This window comes from Microtus pennsylvanicus, chromosome 14, assembly GCF_037038515.1.
Source record: "Microtus pennsylvanicus isolate mMicPen1 chromosome 14, mMicPen1.hap1, whole genome shotgun sequence".
Classification (NCBI taxonomy): domain Eukaryota; kingdom Metazoa; phylum Chordata; class Mammalia; order Rodentia; family Cricetidae; genus Microtus; species Microtus pennsylvanicus.
Window position 1 is genome coordinate 46,211,312 of NC_134592.1, and position 11,527 is coordinate 46,222,838.

The window sequence follows — 11,527 nt, forward strand, 5'->3', positions numbered from 1 at the left end:
CATCCCACATCCAGCTTCCTTATGTTAATCATGCTGAAGTGTTTCTTAGAGCTATTTAAGACTTTCAAGATCTAGGTGGCAATCCCTTTTCCTTTAGATTTGGTCTCTAAGTTAAGTTTCTAATGATTTTGGTCCTTATGATTTGTAGAATCATTAGTTTTAAAGTGGCTAAATACAAAGTTTTTTTTTATGATTAACACTCCTTAAAATAGACATTATTTAGGCAATTTTCACATTTTCCAGTCATAATCTTGCTTGACAATGACACCAAGTTTTTGCCACACCTAGCAGTTGTAAATTGTCTTTAGTATGTATTAGTTAAAGTGAACAGGAGCTAAGGATAGCTGCCATACTGAAATGCAATCTCTGATATCTCCCCTTAACCTTTCCCTGTTCAGGGAAGTGATTATTCATGTAAAAGACTGTTTTCACTTACAGATGCTACAGCAATTACTCAAGCTAATGACAGTGGAGCCTAGGGACTTAGAGCTGAATAAACCTGATAAATCCACTGACTTTTCTCAATGGACACTCTCATCGCTCTAATCAGCAAAAAAGTCACATCCCCGGGACCACTGAAGCCACTCTTCCTGCAAGGATGCTGCAAATGGACGGTGTGGAGTCATTTTGGAGGGCATTTCCTGGAACAGAATCTCACACTCCCATCGTCACTATGGCTGATCACTGTAAATACATAAAGTTCAGCCGATTTTACCTGGAACACTAACAGGATGTCCCTGCTGAATGCCACTATTTTGACTACATAAATGTGTTAAGATTCTTATCCATGAGTGCTAAAGGACCAGAGGTTTCAGTATCAAAGGAAGGTCCCCCACGACGGTATTAGTGAGCCTATCAAAGCTCCCCCTCACAATTATGCCTGGACGATTCCCTCTGGGAAATACAGTGCTTTGCAAAGTCCCCGGATCTGCCTGTTTCTATTGTGGTACTATGATCCTCTATGTTTTAAACTTAAGATGAAGTGAACCTTCATCTTCTATTGAAAACCCAGACCTTCAGCTTCCTGTGATCCTGTGGCTAAAAAGATAAAAGGACCTTTCCAATAAGATTGTCTAACAGGCACTGGCAACCTTTTCAATTCTCCCGTCAAATGAGGCGGGGCATGCTGGAGTAAGATATGTCCCCGCTGAGTAACCTTTACATGGGACCTGACATTTTCAGTGTCTCTTGTTCTACTCATGGGGTCTGTGCCTATTTTCAGAGTGGTGATGAAATTAGTCTGAAGAAAATGTACCTTAGACCTGGACGGGAAGATATACTGAGAGTGGTGGACCAAGGGGCAGAGAGTGCACACCGGGGAGTCTTGCTTCGTACATGCTCTCCTATCTTCCATGGAAGTGATAAACCCGAGACAAAGCTGGCTTTGGCCACTCCACCAGGAATGTGCCCAATCTCATTTCTAAAAGGTGTGATGCTCTACCATCTACTTTGTTTCTAAAACACAAAGATGTTTCTTGTAACTTCATGGGTTTCAAATACTTCTGTTATCCATGTTAAAGAATAAATCTAGGCTGTCAAACTTCTAACAGGGGTTCTTTAATGGGCAAACCTTGATTTATTTTCATAACTTCTGCTGTATCACCTAACATACTCAATGGTGCAGTCACAATGTGCCATACTTATGCAGAGTTTCCAGTTAACTTTGTGGTGTGTGAATTAGAGGTGAAGTCATGGGAATCGTCCCCTCAGTCCTACACTTTCTTTCGGATTCCCTTACCTTGAGACCTTGGCTTTGTTTTAGTTTAGTCCACTTAATTGTTTATCTCTGTCCCTTTGGTCAGCTAAGTGCTTCCAATGATCAAGTGATTTTATATTGTTTTCCTTTACCATTTTCTCTAGGGTAAATGGCTACAACCTCTGGTGTTTTAATACCTGTACCATTTTCTTCCTCCAAAACATGACATTATAAGGCACTATAATTTCAGATACTGAAATTCCAGAGGCTACAACCTGAGAACTTATTGAATCTTCTTAGTTGTAAGTCCAGTGATATTATTTCTTAACTTCCATAATGGGTGCTAACTGTCAACATACAGGACTCACTAAAGGAAGGGAGGCCATGACAATATAATATTTATTTTGTAAAATGTATTTAGCCTAAAGAATATTCAGCAAAAGATCAGTGACTGAGAACTATGACAAAATGGTATGGTAAAGGCCGTTGTCAGCCAATGGGGCCTTTGCCATATATGTTTATGTGTGTATGCACGTATGTATGTATGTATGTATGTATGTTTATTTCGTGTACATGAGGACATGTGTGGAGGTCAGAGAGCAGCTTGTGGGTTTGGGTTCTCTTTTTTCTTCATGTGGACCTGAGGACTGAATTCAGGATGTCAGTCTTGGCACAATTACATTTACCTCCTGGCCCCACAGAGGAATATTTGTAAGAGTAGAAAAAAGGCAGAAAAAATATTTTATGAGTCAGGCATTCTTCCAAATGCCTTCCAAATTATATTCCATGTAATTTTGGTCTTGTTATACTGTGAAAGGTGAGGAAAATAAAGCTCACAGACATTGGATAATTTGTTTAAGGTCACACAGCTAATAAGGGCTGTTGGGCTCTAAAGTTTGTAATCATAATATTTTTTCAATAAAAAATAACAAAAGGAGGTGCTGTGATATACTCAATTTATGGAATTAATGCCTAGGTTGCACAAAGTCTTGGTTTCCAGGTACAGCACCATATAACCCAGCTACACACTTGGGAAGTCCATGTGGTTGGATCAGAAATTCAAAGCCACCCTTGTTCACATAGGCAACATAGTAAGTTTAAGGCAAGCCTAAAGCAACACGAGGCCCTAATAAAAAAAGTAAATAGATTTTTTTGATGCTTTATTTTTTATAGTGACTTTCTCTCTGGTCATCTTGAAGCCACAGCCTGAGTCTATTAATGATCATTATGAAGAATCAATATATACCCAAGTGGTTACAGCAGAGAAATATCAACAAAAATATTTTTAAATAATTTGTAGGCTTTATAAAGCCCCCATAGAGAATGCCTGTGCTCCGGCTCACCTTTTTAATGCAAGATACATTGACAGCTTCCAAAGTGGCTAAGCCGTTGATGTGTGTCTCCGGGGAACTCCGGAAGCTTCTGAGTGAGACTTCTCTCGTGCATGAAGATGCCGCATGAGGATACGTTTCCTCGGGCCCTAAGTGCTTAAGTGCCGTCATTCATCAGCAAAATACGTTCTGGGAAGATTACAGCTCTGAATGTTGTGTTTCAAAAAAGAAATTTGATAGTTTAGGGAATTAGTAGACTTGGTTTTGAACATTCAAGTTTACTAGCTTCTTATGACAACTTTTTTTTAAAAAGTATTTGGTGAAACCTAACTTTTAAAAGATTGATGTAGCAACTTTAAATTATCTAAATTTTCTGAAACAGACTTATGCTAAAATACCAATTTTCATCTTAATCTTTAAAAAGGTTATTGAAGTAGATTAAACAGTGCTTCAGGAAGCAAGCATATTTGACATCATCCATTTTTCCTTATAATAACATAATTGCTATGGAGTTTTGACATTTAACAAGGGGTCTGCAGATACAGCTGCCTCAAGGACAATTTTCCTTCCAAAGAAAACTGATAACATAAAAGATTTTTAACTTGTCTGAATGTGGCTTACATACTTAAATGCAAAACCATTTTCATGGTCTCCTTCACACTCCGGAAGCATATGTTGCTTTTCAAATCCTATTATATTATGCATTTATATAAAATACATAGTTCTTCTGTGCTATTCTGTATAATGTAATTAAAAGTGAAAGTAGGTTTTTAATTTTGTTTTTGTATTAGGGTTTTCTAGTTTGTCAGGAAATCCTATGTTTTTCTGAAGAGTGTGTGCGTGTATGTGTGTGGGAGCATTTCCTAGAATATATCTCTGCTGAGCCCTTTGTATAGGGCCAAGTGCTTTTTTTTATAAATAATTTGTAGAAATAAATTCATTTGACTCCTCTTTCAGTTTTAGGAGATAAATACTAGTTTCTTGATTTTACAAGTGGAGGAACAGAGGTCCAGGGGTAGAATGACATGCTCTGTCAGGCAGCTGGTTTGTGAGGAACTGGGTTCTGAGCCCCTGTGCGTTCCCTGAGTAGGCCATTTTGTATGGAGAGTTCAAGCTCCTCCTTTCCTACCTCTACTATGAGATGATGAGCCCATGCAGTGACAGCGTTCTCCAGTAGCCATCCCTTGTCTAGCCAAGTGCTTGGCATACTCATGTACAATTGTTTGGAACTGTGTAGGAAGAAAAGGAGAGGCACAATGAAAGGATGGTCAGTCCATATAGTACCAGGTCACAGTAAAAAGCTCTAAGCCTGTCTTAGTTAAGAAAGCAAGCTTCTGGTACAGGTACGGCACAAAGAATAGAAAGGAGAACATTCTTTCTTTAAGGAAACAGAAGAGACAAAGGAATTTCTTTAACGTTTGATATTATTCTGTCCATCAAATGGAACTAAAACAGATCCCATGATTTAGCTCTGAGTGGTTTGAAGTCATATTCCCTCTGTTATTTCTACTGTTTCACTGGTGGCTCGTGTATTGGACAAAAAAAAGAGGACTAATCCTTAGATGTGCTGAGCTAGGGTGTCTCTGCACTTGATTAGGTGGTGAAAATGCAGTTATGCATTGTTTGCATCATGCGGTTAGTTAACTTTCATGCCAGTATATAAAGGTTCATAAGTACAATGACATTACAAAATCCCTGGCAGTCAGTAGTAAAGTTTGTTAAACTGGAGGAGATTGCCTTTTTCAGTTCAAATTGACTTGGGGAAGCAGAAACTATCCTAGAAACTTCAGGCAAGCTGCTAATCCTGGAGGATGAAAAGGACAGTAGGCTGTCTAGAGAACTAAAGTTAAGGCAGGAAATGCTAAGGCAGAGCAGTTTCTGCAGAAGGTTGAATTACTTCATGTTGGGCACCATTTGTTGGCTGACTGCCCCACATTGGTTGCCATTTGTCAGGGACATGCCCTGACAAAAATACCTCTCACCAGGGTAAAAGCATGGGGATTTAGAAATATAGTAAAGAATATGAAGATGTGAATGAAAATAATAAAACAGAGAAACATATAGGATAGCATCGGGATGGAATTCCAGTTAGTACTGAAAATTTGCCCGCATTTAATTTCCAACTGCTTAGAATACCCCTGACCCCAAAAAGCAGGAGTAAGACAAAAAACTGCATTAACATAATACAAGGAAATGAACATACCAATTGAAGTCTCAGGCTACATTTATAGTTAAACATTCTCTCACTAGAACAAAAGAAGTAATACTTACACCCTAGACCAAAACATTCTGTAGGCAAATCACTCCCTGGAAGCAATCCCAAGAAATCTCTATAAAGGGAACTGGAATTTAGTTGGATCCTTAGACTCTTGTTTGAGGTAGGAACAATCTACTTCTCTATTCCTAGGACACAAGGTCTGGCTAATAGTCACGTCTGTTGACAACAGCCTTGAGAGAGCAGAACTCTCTGATCAACACCTAGGTGGAAACTTTGTTGAAGTAGAACCACAATAACCTTGAAGGAACTAGAGGAAAGTTCCAACTCTCTGACTTTTGGTCAACATGGAAACAGACTCACATTTTTGGGCCTCCACAGTGGTCATTCCAAATGATGCTTTCATGACAGAGCGACAGGGATAGGCGATGAAAGTGTACGGGGCTTGCCTTTTCCTTTCCTATCACTTTCCATGACAGCTCAAATCTAGTGACAAGAGAGCTTTACAATGTGTTTACTAGAAGGATTTGGAAATGATTTGAGAGAAACAAAATTTTATGTTTATTGACTATGTGCACAGATACTAAGAATATCTATGATGATGGAAATCAAAGATGCTTGCTTACTCATTTACATGTTCATTATACTATATTATTAGTTATTATTTTAGATTGTATTCCTACTTATAAAACAGTGAACTGCATCACACAAGCAGTAAATATTTCTAGTTGCCATACCCCTTGACTGCGTCAAGAAGCTGTGTCAAGTGATTGACCCAGAATGCCTAGGTGGGTTTAAGCACATACCATAATATTTACATATGGCAAGAAACTCAGTGACACTTTTTTAGAAAAGATCTTTGCCATTGAGCAGTGACTATCTTAATGTAGTGTGTCAATAGATATGTATGATGTCTATGCATATTTTTATAGCACCCTAATATTTTAACCCTTTATTTTGATAATCACTTTCCCAATTGTTATATAGATGAATTTTTTATAATTCTCTATAAATAGTTATGATAACTTAGACGATGATTATCTAGACAAAAATCTGTCATGTTGTTCTGTAAGTAAAGGTACGAACAAAGGATAGTCTGCTGGAATTAATCAAAATAAACAAGGATGCAGGTAAAAACTAAATATCATTTAAGTGGTAATATATCTAGTAAATCATCTACTCTAACAAGGTCTCCTTAGCAGAACTATATAATGTCTTTTCCCAAAAAGTCGGCTTCAACAAGGTTATTGTAGGAAGCCTTCCTTTCCCCTGTGTGAGTCTAGGTTCACTGGCAAATCAACACCAACCCTAGGTTAAATATGTAGTAAATTTGTCAGAGAAGACATCTATAAGAGAAAGTAGGGTGGAAGCTGGCTCTAGACATCAATCCAGGTCAAATCTCAAATAGAAGAAATGGGAGGCAGGAGAAGGAATTGGGTAGAAGCATGTTAGACTTGAAAACAGTCTTAAGAGATTGTGTTAGGTATACCAGGTAGTCATATCAAGATTGTCCCTTGGAGACATTCAACTCTCCTGGGAGTGCTCCTCCTGCCTAGGAGCATGGTCTTAGTGCAAACATGGCAGCGGGTTGTAGAACAATACTTCTGCTGCCTTGTTCAAAGTTCAGTTACTCTCCCTGTTTCCAGAACATGAGAAGCTCATGCTCATCAATGCCACTCTTCCCACAAGAGCCTCCAAGCCATTTCTATGACCATTGCAGCCCACACATCCGTGCCACATCATACTCCTATCTGACTGGGTCTATGTCTGGGCAGTATTCATCACACATAACATCAATACAACATAACTGGGAATTCATGAAACTATATTCTCCTCTGTACTATAGATCAGCAAGGGAAATATTAAAATCCTTGATGCAAAGAAACCAAATGATATTAATTTTTATTCTTTTGAGCTGCTAAATTTTGTGTTGTATTTTATACAGTAGTAGATAATATAAGGGAAGGACAGTTTTAATCTATCAATCTAGTACTAAGCATATAGATTTTTTGATAAAGAAACTAATGAATTAGTTCCATGTGCCTCTGCCCCATGTGTGTGAGTTGCTATGATAAAAGTCAAAGGGAAAAAATCATAGGAACAAGACCAGACACATCACAAGAAGAGAATAGATTGCATAAAATCATTTATTCTAATTCTTCAAAGACATCCCAAGGAAAGTTGTTACAGAAGGTGAACCTAAAATTAAACATAACTTTGAGAAAGGTGCCACAAACTGGTCCACACGAGGGTGGAGTAGTTCAAGAACAAGCCACAAGAGGGGAGAGGGCAGAAGGATGAATTACAGGGCACAAATAAATTCAAAGAGAAAATTCCAACCAGACAGTAAACAAATGAGCTGGAACAGCAGCCAAAAACCACAAATGGGGTGACTTCAAACTGAGGAGGAAAGAGCCAAAGCAGCGCAGGAGCTCAGTGATAAAACGAGCTACAGCATCATGGACCGAGCCAACAGATTGGGAGGAAAGATTGTGACAGAGGGAAAAAAGAGAGTGAGGTTGATGGGTGACTTGCAGAAGCCGATTCAAAGGGAAATGAAAACGATGCCTTTGCACAGATTCAACATGTGTCACCCAGGATGGTCACATAGGGCAGAAGCTGAAAGCTTTTGAGGAATTGTGAGGAGATTTGGCTGAATTAAGTAAAAACAAATATTCCAGTAGTGTAGGAGGTCCTTCTGTATTTGTGTTGCTTTCATTGGTTATTAAAGAAACTGCCTTGGCCTAGTTGATAGGGCAGATTTCTGGGAATTCTGGGAAGAAGGGCAGAGTGGCAGATGCCATGAATCTTCGGCCTGAGAGAGACATAGGTTAGAATCTTGCCGGTAAGCCACAGTCACGTGGTGATACACAGATTTAATAAAAGTGGGTTAATCAAGCCAGGCGGTGGTGGCACATACCTTTAATCCCAGCATTCGGGAGGCAGAGGCAGGCGGATCTCTGTGAGTTCGAGGCCAGCCTGGTCTATAAGAGCTAGTTCCAGGACAGGAACCAAAAGCTACAGAGAAACCCTGTCTCGAAAACATCAAAAAAAAAAAGGAGTTAATCAAGATGTGAGAGTTAGCCAATAAGAGGCTCGAGCTAATAGGCCAGGCAATAATTTAATTAATACAATTTTTGTGTGATTATTTGGGAAGTAAGATAGCTGGGCGGGAAGGAACAAAAGGACCCACTCTCCTTACTACAGAGTGGTGCCCAATGTGGTAAACTGACTCCACGTAAAACCTGAGAGCTCTAGGGGAACACATTTCAGCTCTCCAGGTCATCAGACTGACTTCCTTTGGACAAGGTGCCAGAGGTACAGCCAGGAAAATCAGAGTTCATATTGGACAAAATGAAGCCGATTTTGGCTGCAATGACCCCAAATTAAGCACTCACTGGTTCATAAAGTATACTTGGACTTTTTGTTTTTTTAACCCATGCACCCCCAGAACTTCAGTCACAACTAACTGAAGTCATCCTGGAAGCAGTGAGATACTTGGCTCCACACACAACTGTGCCCTGGTTGTCATCCACTGCCTGAGGCGTGGTACACTCAGGGCAGGGATGTGACCATAAGAACAATGAAGTATGTAGAAAAGGTGACAAATGGCCCATCCTCTCATTTGGTTTACTGTCAGCCTTTCATGGTATTGATGATACCAAGCTTGTGGACCATGCGATCATATCAGAAATCATCAATTCTCTATCCAGCAGAATAAATTACAAACATGGAAGGAAAGTCCTACTGCACTTGCTGAGTCCCAGAGATCCTTCTCCTATGGTGTGAGAACTCATCTATGTCCTGTGGAAAGGAGAAGGCAATGCACACAGTGAGAAAGACTGCGACCCACTGTGTGGGATTTTGAAATCCATCTCCCCAGCTTTGTTAAGCTACCTGCAAGGATGTACTCAGGAAACAGTGTGGATCAGTCTGCATATGTGTTAATATCTGATATCCTGGATTCTGCTCCTGGAGACATTCAGCATCCATGGATGCAATGGCCAGTTTGGTAGCAAGAATGGAGAGATTCATGTTACTGAGTATCCTGCATGATGTCTAGTTTTCAAATGGTTAATGAAGCAAGATGAAAAGATGAAAGAAAATGAAGAGAAGGTTGTTTTGCAAAATACGTTAAGAGCATGTTGGCATGAAAAACTTCAACTCCTGGGCCAGCATCCATCCAGGTATAATTATTCTCTCCAGTCTTTTCTCAGAGTTGTGATCAGGAAGTTGTAAACGAAGTTAAAGCTAGACCAAGTAGCGCAATTATTATATAGATTAAAAAAATAAAAGTATCAGTAGTGGAGTTGAAATTTTGATTAAATGATGAGTTCATAGGTGTGGAGAGGGTGAATGAGCTGGAACCTATTTCCCAGTGAAGGCTGGGATCTACCATACTCTTAATTTGGAAGCTCTATACATGTATTTCTTTTCTTTTTTATTGATTTTATTGAGCTCTACATTTTTCTCTGCTCCCCTTCCTGCCTCTCTCCTCTCCTTCAACCCTCTCCCAAGGTCGCCATGCTCCCATTTATTTAGGAGATCTTGTCTTTTTCTACTTCCCATGTAAATTAGATCTATGTATGTCTCTCTTAGGGTCCTCATTGTTGTCTAGGCTGGTTTTCTTTGCTTTTTGTTTAAAAACCACTTATAAGTGAGTACATGTGATAATTGTCTTTCTGTGTCTGGATTACCTCACTCAAAATGATGTTTTCTATCTCCATCCATTTGCCTGCAAAATTCAAGGTGTTGCTATTTTTTTTACTGCTGTGTAGTACTCCATTGTGTAAATATACCACATTTTCCTTATCCATTCTTCGGTCAAGGAGCATTTAGGTTGTTTTCAAGTTCTGGCTATGACAAACAATGCTTCTATGAACATAGATGAGCACATGTCCTTGTGGCACAATTGAGCATCTTTTAGATATATACCCAAAAGTGCTATTGCTGGGTATTGAGGAAGGTTGTTTCCTAATTTTCTGAGAAATTGCCACACTGACATCCAAAGGGGCTGTACCAGCTTGCATTTCCAACAGCAATGCAGAAGTGTTCCCTTTACCCCACAACCTCTCCAGAATAAGTTGTCATCAATGTTTCTGATCTTGGCCATTCTTACAGGTGTAAGATGGAATCTCAGAGTTGTTTTGATTTACATTTCTCTGATGACTAAGGATGTTGAACATTTCCTTAAGTGTCTTCTAGCCATTTTATATTCCTCTGCAGACAGTTCTCTATTTAGGTCTGTACTCCATTTTTTTAAAATTGGATTATTTGTTCTTTTGATGACCAATTCTTGAGTTCTTTGTATATTTTGGAGATCAGATCTCTGTCTGATATGGAGTTAGTGAAGATCTTTTCCCATTCTGTAGGCTGTCGTTTTGTCTTGTTGACTGTGTTCTTTGCTTTACAGAAGCTTTTCAGTTTCAGGAGATCCCATTTATTAATTGTTTCTCTCAGTGTCTGTGCTGCTGGGGTTATATTTAGGAAGTGGTCTCCTGTGCCAATGCATTCAAGTGTACTTCCCACTTTCTCTTCTACAAGGTTCAGTGTGGCTTTTTTTTTGTGTGAAATGACCTATTTATATAAAACCTTTTGTAAAAATGGGCAAAAGAAATGAATTAATTAATTGACTGTCTATTGAATATCAGTTATGAAGAAGACTTATTTTTGGTGTTCAACACAAGAGACAAAACCTATTAATCCTATTACAGGAGATGGGCTATGCAGCTACTGCAGAGAGCCGACCGTGAATACTGCATTGCAGATGAGGGTGCACAGACTGAGGTTAATGAGAAGACTTTCTTTGTGGAACAAGAGTAAATTTTATCCCTTATCTGCTAGAACAGAAACATTTCTTCTACTAACAAACGAGAGGTGAAAAAAAGGAGAGAAACAAAATTAAACAAAGAGCAGGTAGACAAAGAGAGCTCTTGTTCCAGAGAACTAGTGCAAAAATGTCTCTGCTTGTAGAAACCAGGGTCAGAGACCTTCCTAACATGCTCCTGGGGGCTCCTGAGGGTTGTTGAATTGACTCTGTGTGACTGATCCCTGATTGCTAGTCACCAGCAGCATCTGTGCTACTGACAGATGGAACATTCTGGAGCTAAAGACCTCAGTGGTGAAACAGGGTGTTGTTCCTCTCAGAGACCAGGAAGCTGAATGAGGTAACTGCTGTAAAAGTCAGTTATTTCAATGATTATGAATTTCCTGCTTGATCTGGCTGCCTTATATTTTTATTCTTGACCTTGTTTCTAGTCCGAGGTCCTTTCAAGTGATTATAAG

The 11,527-nt window shown here is 39.2% G+C and overlaps 2 pseudogenes; both read left to right on the plus strand.

Moving 5' to 3' along the window:
- Positions 1 to 7,279: 7,279 nt before the first annotated feature.
- LOC142834725 (pumilio homolog 3 pseudogene) lies at positions 7,280 to 7,990 on the plus strand (annotated as a pseudogene).
- A 54-nt stretch (positions 7,991 to 8,044) lies between these two features.
- Positions 8,045 to 9,522, plus strand: LOC142834726 (pumilio homolog 3 pseudogene; annotated as a pseudogene).
- Positions 9,523 to 11,527: the final 2,005 nt, after the last annotated feature.